The following is an 11,090-nucleotide window of genomic DNA, read 5'->3' on the forward strand; positions in this document are numbered from 1 at the left end:
TGAATATCTTGTGCGGTTATGTAATTTTTCTTGATAGACTTCAGAGCAAAAAGGTTGTTCACTCCGATAACTCATATACCGAAACACAATATGCGTTTACCTTCAGTCATTGTCGTTGGTTGTCGTTCGGTTGGTGGTGAGCGCGGCACTGCATTAAAACAAAATGAGACTAATTTATAGCTTTTTATGCCTGCTAGGCATGTAACGAAATTCAGCACAAGCAATTGCACAACTAAGGCTAAGTAGCAGGTGACAAGTGATACTCGTTCATTGGCCAAATGAACTCTGACGAAGCTGCACAGTCATTAGCCTGGTGAAGACTCCAATTAATTCCATGCAAGAATGCCACTTAGCAGCAAAGATTATTTAATTAAATTGGGCGACGTTATAGTAAGGGATGTTAAAAATGCTCGGTATCATCCCTGCGATTCATTTTACTGGACGTGCTAGGGAGTCATTTGTCTAGATTGTGAGCACTGATTTGCTCGGTTTATGTATGATGCAAGCGGATGATATCAGTTCTTTATCATGGCACAAAAAGCTCGCCGTTGTCGCACGTGGCACGTTGTTAGTTAATGCTTTGCAGCCAAGTCAAACCAGAAATGAGGTAAGCAAGCACAAGTAGCCAAGACCTGAACAGGAAACTCTGAAAGCCGCTCTCAAGCATACGGTGCCATCTGTAATGATAGGCTTGAAATTGGCGCCAGGATCAATTGCGGCTAGGGAAACTAAACCACTTCCTAATGCCTCTCCTACATACACTCGGATTCAAATTTGAGAACTCTACATCTAACTTTCTTTTCAGAAGATACAGAAGGTACTTATAGGCCGATATTTCAAAAGTACTGTTATTAAAACTTAAGTGGTTTAAATACATGTTAACCGATGAGTGAAAGGTAGGTATGTTTTACGTTGATTAGGACGGCAGCAGAGAAGGGAACTGAAGGCAGTGCTTCTCCACATAAGTGTCAAGTGGTCTATACTAACAAATCTAAAGCAAAAACAGGTCCTCCACAAATTTTCTGGCACAGCCACTCAATAAGACTTCTATGCGGTCTAGTGCTCTCCGCTTTGATAGGCGGTGGTGCCCTAGCGCCCGCTTGTGTAGGCAAACCAAGCTGCTGGGGGTTGTTTCATGACCACTTGTTTTCAAGGACTACGAATAAGAACGGCTTGGGAGAGCGAAGAACCCGCTATGAGAAGTTGGTCTATTCCACTAAGACGCTACTGCCCAAAGAATTTTGCGACGACAACTTGCAAAGTGAGGACAAGAATCGATGATGTACGTGGAAGCGGACTCGATGAGCATCAAGGAAAAAATACTCTAAACACGAGTATTCTACTCTAAGAAAAATAGATATTCAGGCCTGGCTCTCGCCACGAAAGAATGATGCCCAGCAAGAATTAGGATGAGTAAACACTTCTTAGTGGTGGCCTTCCAGCGCCCGAGCCCATTTAGACGACATGATGGCATGGCCAACCTACTGGGTAAGCATAGAGCAACGAGACCACGCAGGACGCTCCCCCGCGTCGAACTATACAATCCCATTCTGACGAGGTGCAACACCAACCAAGAAAATTGTGAGAGGGCGACTCGCGCGACTGGAGCTAGTAACACGCCGTGCTGGTAAATAGCGTCACAGGACTTGAAGAGCCAGCGTGCGAAGTACGTAATAATGCCTTAGTGGAATGCGAGACCCTAGAGGCTTCAGGCTAGGCTTGAAGAGGGCATTTACTGAAGAGTCGCGGACACCAATGCAGGAAGCAGCAGGACGCGACAGCCAGCCGGAGGCAGCAGCTTCAATCGAGACCAGCACTCTAGCCCCCAGCGATGTGCGGCAGTTCTGAATCGTCATTTTCTTACAGGCTCCTTAATTATCGAGAGCAAGTATCCCACTCTAAGATATATCCATAAGACTTGAGAATTTAGAAAAAGAGGTTGGCTTCAGCACCGGGGCCACACAAACTTTGGCTTTTTCGACGAGATACGTGCAGCGGCGAGGTTGCTCTGGCTGCAAGTTTCTCGAAAGCACATGTATTTTGCCACTATGTAGCCCAAATATTTCGGGCCACAGCACCGAGAATAACATCGTTTTCAAAATTTTAAAGACTATTTAATATGGGTACCACGCGACTCATAATTTAAGGAGCCTAACAAAAATTTTAATAACGAAACTACTCGGAATTAGACAAACTGCCTCCTAATAAGCATGTCTTACTGCTGTGCATAATGTCAACCTACAACTCCGCTGCACAGAAACTTAATCGTCCAGAGAAATCGACCAAAATCTGGATGCCATTAACGAAAAACTACCGAGAATGTTTACTATATTCGAATCGGGGAGAAAGCATGGATTTGTGCTACGTAGAAGACGACGCGGTGAGCGGGCAGTGCCGCCGGACGGAGCAGATGGAACTTGATGAAGACGACGCTCTCCAATGCACAGCTTGTGTGTGTGGTGCAGTTTGACACGAAGTGTGTTGGGTGTGGCGATAGCCTAGAGGTCTCGCTGAGCGGCCCTTTAAAAGACATTTGTTCGCGCAGCCGCGGGTTCGACCGCAGGTCAAGGATATTGATTAAATTTCTCTTCTCTTTTTGGTGTTTTGACCTCTAACTCGGGTGAAGATGAAAACTAGATAAACGGCGATTGTAGCACGAGGTCCCGTAGTGAAGCTGTCGCTTCAAAATGATCACTCCGACTGCAGGTCTGCCCTGAATAAATTTGTCCACGGCACATTAATTTTGAATACAAAAAGCCGATGCTTCCATGAGACAGCGTACACGCTTCTTTTGGGTTTGTACGGAAGCCTGTGCACAACCTGTTGTACCTTTCTAACCTAGAGCTGATGGTCCTCTATAGCATGGGCGCTACAAGTTTGGGGAAGAAGTCACAGGGTCTTCAGCCTTATTCCGCGTGCAAAACAAGTATTGTGAGTGCCATAGAGTTTAGCCGATTGATTCCTGTCACGCGAGAGAAGTGTCGCTTTTCGATAGCAGCTCTTTCCAATCTGTGTTCTTACACACAACGCTTTACAGAAGATATGCAGCTACTTACGACAGAATATCGGGATTACGCAGAAAAGGAGGAGGAGGATCAGGCATATTATCCAAAGAATCCACTTGATTGTCTTCCTCTCCCTGCATTGTAACCGATCAAACAGGCACTGCTGCAATTGCTTTGCAAGCTGTTTTTCCTGCGCGCGCAAAAATATGCATAAGCACCGACTGCCGCCGGACATTTGAAAGTCCAGTCTGCGCCCCCGACCAGTCAGACAAAAACCTCCGCCTCGCAATGCTCACCACAACGCAGTTGCATATGCACATACTAATGCGTTGTTCTGAGAGTTTAACCAGCAAATCTGGATAAAATGCTTTTTGAGCGTGAAACCATTTATGAACTCAATTTTTGCATATAACTATAACAATCAATATATTCGCAGATCACCCGACGGCAGTCAACTGTTAGATCCAATCGATAGCAACACTTTAAAGGGGTTTTCTACCTAGGAGACGAAAGGACCATTATCTTCAAAATTACAACAAACATGTCATACAATTCTCCAATTCTCAGCATTTTTCTCCAAGAATGTTAAACGTGGGCGCGCCACATCTCCACCGTTAGACCACTTCTAACACAAGCCTGTGCTAGCATAAGCCTACAGAAGACTTCCTAATTTATATATGCACAAGTTTGATTTATCACTGTATTCCTTTCCACAGCTTACAGCGTCCATAAGGTACTCAACAACTTTTCTTTGTCGTCCAAAATTCTGCCTCCAGCGAGGCAGCAACATTTTTTTTAGAAAATTACACCCACACATCGGCGGCTAAATTAATGGGCTCCATGTCAAGTCCAAGCTGAGTTTCGATATCTATTCCCAGTTTCGACAACTAGTTTAAAGGTTTCCTCTTATTCGTGCGTTCTCATTGCTAGATCGCAAATGAGTGAAACAATGTGTCAAAAATTATACCGAAACAGCAGAAATGCTGGACATACACATTAAAATCAATACGAGAAGTTATCAATCTGTTTAAAATATAAATTTCATACGGTGAGGAACCTTTCCTCTTATGACACATGCTTCATATATATCCATAGCCCCACTGCTTGAGATTTTTCACTCGTGTTGCTTCGGAAGGCCACAATACTAAATTATATTTGATAGCGCTGAACCCGAGCTTTGATTACCTCCACTTAAAAACGTAAAACCATTCACGCCTTATCAAGCTTTGAATCGCACCATACGTAACAGCACTGTGTAATGCGCCAGTAAAGTGATGCTTAGTTACACAGTTACTTTCTGTACATATAGTACTTCCGTCTCCTCATCATCTGTAGTAAAAAGGTAACCAAAAGGGCTATTTTCTTTTGTGCTCACTGCATACTGCCATTTACTGTTCCTGATGGGAAATCGTTGAATTTTATGGGAAATAACAAAGTCAATAAGGTGCCGAAAAAAGGGATATCCCCACTGAAGCGCTTCATAAGACCCACTCATATAGCGGAATAGGAATATGCAATTTATGTGATTACATTATTTCAAAACCAGTACCTTACAGTTTTCAAATATGCAAAATTCTTGTCCAAGAATATTGGACGTGTACGGCTCTGAAGATTCGAATTCATTCTCACCATTGTACAGGGTAAAGTCTCGCAAAAAACAGCGAAATAAATTTTTACTAGCATCGAGAGTACAAAGATGACTTACTCCTTTTTGCGGCTCCTGAAATCGAGAAGAGCAGAGACATGTGGTGATGTTACCCGAATAACATGACTATAACAGCACTGACAAAAGATAACACCAGTGTGGCCGCGGAGGGAAGAGTTGTTTCACTCATGCGTGTAGTGCACGTGGTGCCAGTCCTGCCCTTTTACAAAGATGAGGTAGGCAGCCCTACTTACGCACTCTTCCCATCTCCACAGTTTACACCAGTCGCTGCTGAGAATACAAGAGAAAATGCCAACGGTCATGCTTCACCTACCGCGAGATGTGGTACTTTAGATGCACGCTATCTGCAGACACTGCCTTTCAAAATTTTGCTAATATTTTGTTATTGCGTTCATAACCCACAGGTGCCAAATATTTTTCGATGCATGCAGATTCGTATTAGGGGAACATCTTCACACACATAACTTCCGAACAAAACCGAGTTTCGAATAATGAAAGTTTAGACTTCGACGAGATCAGTGGAGTTATTTTTGTAGTTTTTTTACCTGTCTCTCATGTGCAATACCACTATACTCTTAAATGCAATACCACTATTCGCATGCACTGAAGACTGCACAAGTTTTATATTGCACATGTTCTGTAGTCCTTGCATCTCGCGGAAAACAGCGACGAGCTCGGGGTTGTACTCTTGCAGCATCTCACGCTAAGTAGTAAACCACTTTCTAGAGAAAGATAGCAAAAAGACAGGTGGATGTCACGCGGATGGCAAATTAAAGCCCTAGTTTCGAACACTACCGTGCCCGAGCCCAGGCAGGCATGTCAAAAAAAAGGCAGAGATAGGCCTGCCTGCTTACCGATAAGGTCCATTCTAGCTACCATCTTTCCCACTCGTAGCCAGGCTTTCCTTGCAGCGTTTCATGTATTGGGAGAACACAAGGGCAGCGCACCGCTCAGCAAACAGCGCTCATCTTCGGTGGTCTCGTTAACCTGGTTACCTTTCACGAAAACTTCAGCAGTGCTCTACGCGGTCTTTTTTTTTGTTCCACGTTGAAGCAAATGTTTTGCACGTACCGCTTGCCATGGTCACGGCTGGGGTGGTGGACGCTGATACAAAAACAAAGCAAGATAATTGCATAAATATTACTCAGAAATTCAGCATTACAAGATTGTTTTATCGATCAGAGCTAATTTTTAATATTTATATGTACCCATAGTACCAGGTGTACTGCATTGTTCTGCTTGCTTATGCACTTCAAACTAGTTCCGACACACTCCACACTTAGTCTACTTATAACTCGTATCTTTAAAATCCGGAAAGATAGCATTTTTTCTACTTAACTAGTATGCGATGCCCATACCTACAGGGCATAAACGTGGATGCCAAACTTAATGACAATGCAGCGAGCTAGGCAAAAAAAAGTGACAGGTGTAATGTTAAGAGACAGGATGATGGTAGAGTGGGTCAAGGAAGAAACACAGGTTAATTACATACGAGTCGAAATCAGGAGAAATGATTATGCTTGGGCAGGGCATGTAATGCAAAGGAAAATAACCGATGGCTCTTAAGAGTAGGAAATTATTTCGAGAGAAGGTAAGCGTAGCAGGGGGTGGCCGAAAGTTTGATGGGAGGATGAGATTAGATGTTCCCACAAGCCCAGCGCTTGGGCCTGCAAGGAAATTAATTAAGCAGTCGTATAATGATTTGTTCTTACTAATCAATTTCAATGTCAGAATTAAAAAATTCGTGCCTATTTTGAATGTATGACGAAAAGGAATTCCACAATCAAATTCACACCATTAAGCGGAGTACGGTACACTTCTTGCCCCATCGCAAATCGATAAAGTTCCAGCAACTATTTTCAAACATCCCTGCCCTAAGCAGCCTAATGTGATGGCAACAGAGATGTCGTAAGAATGTTTTATTTATATTCACCGCAGCATCTAACTGTGTTGTCACGACTTCTTGTCCTAATGCAAATGTGCATATTCTGCACAACCCCTATGGTTGCACTCATCTGTGAAACTTGCTCTGAGGAGCAAGCAGTGAGTATTGATTACACAGCTCAAAGTCGTAAAGCTTTAAAAGACCCTCAAGATTAATTTCTTCAATACACGGCAGTCTAAGAAGCCACTAAAACGCACACACGGCTTGGAGCCAACATGCGCATCGATCCTCTGAGGACCTCGGTAAACAAGCCTACAATACGAATTTGCGGCTTTTTTTTCGAGTGTGCCCCACCTAAGCTAACAACCATAATTTTGGAAATAGGCAGTTTTTTTGGCAACTAGCAAATGGAGCAGATACTTTTCAATACATCGTTGCAGCACATCATGCGCCATTTCTTTGACGAAGTTTGTCCCCGGTACCAATCTCTCTTTTTCTGATATTGTAGCATGTAGCATGAAAGTGTTGAAATTGTAGCTAGCATGGTAATTTCGGGAATACTTGTACTGAATAATGAAATTTCTAATCTGACTGGCATTCCTCAGGCCTGTATTTAATAATAGACAATATATTCTTCAAACCATATAATAAATGGTGCCTAAAACAGTTAGGCCCAGATGCCTGCCTAGGCACTGGCCAATTAAGAGTTTTGGGGTCTGCAATAGCATTCGACCTCTGCCGTAGTCTTCTGTAGAGATTGTCAAGCATTCCGGCTACATGCATGCCATCATTAGTATTTGAGTGTGTTATACCGAACCGATGTCCATCCGTTCTTTTTTGTAATATACTCAATATTGTACATATGCATACTGATTTGTAGAACTGAGCATAAACCTGCAATCGTATTTTCCACAACACCTAATAACGCAGCGATGCAATGATAAGCACAGGACATAGCGAAGAAAGCTGCATATGCTCAGAAAACGAACTCCTCGACCCGCTGCATTACAAAGCAATACCACCATTACTTTACTAAATAAGATGTGTTTAACATAGAGTTTCCTGTAAATCCGTGAAAAAGCACAGAAAATGCAGTACACTATATTGCGTGGATTACGAGCATAAAACACCGGCGCCCATCGTTTGGGCACAGAAAGTCGCACACCTTCAAACATTATGCTCATGCTTATTTGACTCGAGTCGCAAGGTTGCTTTCAATTTCTGGCACAGTAAATATTTATTGACTCTGCCACTTTCCTTTTAGATCGCAGCCGGGTTTTAGAAGCGCAAACTGGCAAAAAGTAGAGCTTTTAATTATTTCACTGCTAATTAACAGCTTTTCGAACGCCACTTGTTAGCAACTAGAAAACATGACAGATAAAGCTATGGGAGCCATGCGAATGGTTTCCGATGCCGATGTGTATATTTCGAAAACATCATTGAACTTACAGCCAAAAGATGATAACTTTGAAAAATGCCTGAAACAGGCTCCTAAAATAATCTTTAGAGAAGGAAAGGAAAGCAGCAATATTCTGAGCGGCGTAAGTTACGAGAACCTTTTGCACAGAGTTTGAAACGCATTTTTTTCCTTATTACAGCTAACATTGCTCTAGAGTTAGCAAATGCAACATTCCCCGTCAACGCGAACGCATTGAAATTAAACACCACAGCTGACAGACCATATGCACTCCATAAGTTCTCGCCTGTACCTGAGCTAATTTTGCTGTTCAGTCCCCTACCACGGCAGTAAAAAAAGTGTATTTTAGCCCGACTTCAATGAATTGACCAGGCAGGGAAATAAGCTTTTACGTACCGGCCATAGTTGGCCGCCCGCTCGTCACTGATGCCTTGCCTGCAAAAAAGGAAGTTAGTATAAGGCCTCGTTTTAAACCCGCTTCAACACCGAGCATTCAATAAAATTTTTTGCCTATTATTAGGCGAGAATAACTAACAATAAGCTGAAAGCCCTACCAATGCCACAGGTTTGGGAGCGAAAGCGGTGGTGCAGTGGGCGAAGCCAGACTGCAGACTTCCTTAGCGGAGATCAGTAAATGCTCGGTATGTGGCTTGATAAATAGATACGCAACTACTCTATCACTGGCCACGGACACACATTACGAGAGGTTGCTATCATTGGCTTCGTTGCATGCAGGCTGGTTATGCACCCACGGGATGAAAGCAGTCGCACTTCAACCAGTGCTGCGTGATACAAGCAGAAATGGGAATGTTTTGGAGCGCTGAGAATTGCCTTAGTATGCAGCCTACCACCTGGTTTGCATATGTGCTGCAGAGAGACCTTAACTAATTAGGTCATGCCACATTTGCCTATTTGCTAAAGAGGTATGGGTATGTACTACCTACAGCACTGAGAAAGTGACTTCTCTGCTTACCATAAGTGTCCAGTATCGCAATGCACGATCACATTATATGCGTCTACCTCATAAAGAGACATATGTGCTTTGAGGGGCGCCGCATTGGGGCCACCCGATTATTTTTTAATTTCACTGATGGCGGACTTTTTTCATGATATCAAATTGCAGTTAACCTCCTGATCATGGATTAGGCTACTAATATTCACCCAACTTGATAAACAAAGCTTGAGGGAGCAAAAAATTATCATACGATTCTAAAAAAGGGTGTTTTACACTTGATACTTACCGTCAGGATTGTCTATGTAACTTGCTTTGCATTAATTAGCTGTTTATTTTATTCCTAAAACTACACTTTCAAAGTGGCTCTAACAAGATGAATTACAAGGTTGTAGATTTAAAATCTATCAGCCTATTCAAAGACTTATTTCCTTCGAAGTTTTTCTCATTGTGCTAATTCAGGCAGAAGTCCACAAATGCAAAATGTTCGTTTGGTCTCACACGGTAGCATCGACAATAGTGCGTGCGTCTAGCTAGCTTTCTAGGCACTAGCTCACTACAATCTTACGCATAACGTCTAGCTAGATAATTTCTTGGCGCCACCGCACTACCATCTTACGCATAAGCTCCTCAGGATTGTCGAGATTAGATAAATGCGTAGCTCTACCCGCTGCAGCCGCCAGAAGAGAAAGAAACGTGTCCACTGCGAGATATCAGCACATGGCCCAGGTTGTTCCTTACGGGCCTCAAAGCTTCAGGTAGGAGTCCGGAGCCCTCTATACGACGTCCCTCGCAGCCCAAATGCTGCTTCGGGTCCATCAATTTCTGCAATTTATTCTGCTTTCTGTAGATTTAAAACTCAGTTTCTTCGTTCTCTTCGTGCTATTAGCAAGATTACTTTATCGAATGGCATAATAGTGAAGCTGCTTACACTACATAAAGTATGCGGAGCAACAACCGCTAGCTACTTTCCGTGAAAAGTTCCAGAGGATTCTTACAGCCTCAGCAGCATGATGCAATACGCTTATTGCGGTAATCCCCATATGTGCAGGATATATCACTATCTACTTTGCATTCATAGATCGCGTAGTCCTCATACCTATCCTAGCGCAGTGGTAAAGTGGTTAAGCCATGTGCCTCTGCCCCGGCAGGTGCTGCTTTAAGCACAGGCTAAGGTGGGGCTTGTGAGACCCCAGTTTCTTTCGTTTCCCAGTCTTCTTTCACTGCCACTGGTCACTGTAGGCGGTTTGCACACATTCCTGTAAGCAGGTCGTGATGACGTCACAAGGTCACGTGACGTAGGTGGCCCTACTCTTATGCGTCCAAACTAGATTGCTTATCAGGATTTTTTTGTACATTTTTCGCTCACATCCAACCACGCTGAGTACGATGCAGGCTTTGCAGTGACGGGAATCCCTTTACGATGTTATGTCAATGCAACCTCTCGAAGCCACTGTCATTCCGCGCAGTCAACAATTGTTATCATTATGATTAGGAAACTTGGCAACATGTGGCGGTTATATGTAAGTCAGTTTCATGCAACGTGTTATCTTCAGAACCTGCGCAGGAGATCAAACGGATATGGATGCAGAACAGGATATGGATGCAGCCACTACTCGCGTGGCTCCATGCCAGTGCCCTTTGTTTTAACAGGTGTGCAACCTTCCCAGTAGGTGAAAAATATGTATATTTAACTTTACAGCTTGAAACACCATACACAGTGGTACTAATACGTACCGCTAGCAGGATGAACGCTCGCAGACGGCGGTCCAGTGGTCGACAGGGTGGAAGGAACGCCTGGAAAAAGGCGAGTGAAAATTTTCTAATAAGAACAATTTGAAAGCGCTAGACAGTTTTAACGGAGCACGTATGCGAATAGCACAGACAATTATTGGCCCAAAATTGGAAAGGAATGGTTTCACATTGCTCCTTCTTAGGACCAGCATCTTCTAATACTTTTTCCAATATTTGGCTGGCTACCTGCGCTGCTTGGGTGCTTTTAACATTTCAAAGGGACTGAGGCTGTGAGGAATGCCGCAGTGAAGGGCACCGAAAATATCGACCACCTGGGTTGTGGGTGATTGCATGAAGCCTTTTGTCTAAGCTCCGGCATTGATCTTACTGCTTATTATCGAGGCTGGAAGGAGAGGGGGGTGGGGCGGTCA

This window comes from Amblyomma americanum, chromosome 3, assembly GCF_052857255.1.
Source record: "Amblyomma americanum isolate KBUSLIRL-KWMA chromosome 3, ASM5285725v1, whole genome shotgun sequence".
Classification (NCBI taxonomy): domain Eukaryota; kingdom Metazoa; phylum Arthropoda; class Arachnida; order Ixodida; family Ixodidae; genus Amblyomma; species Amblyomma americanum.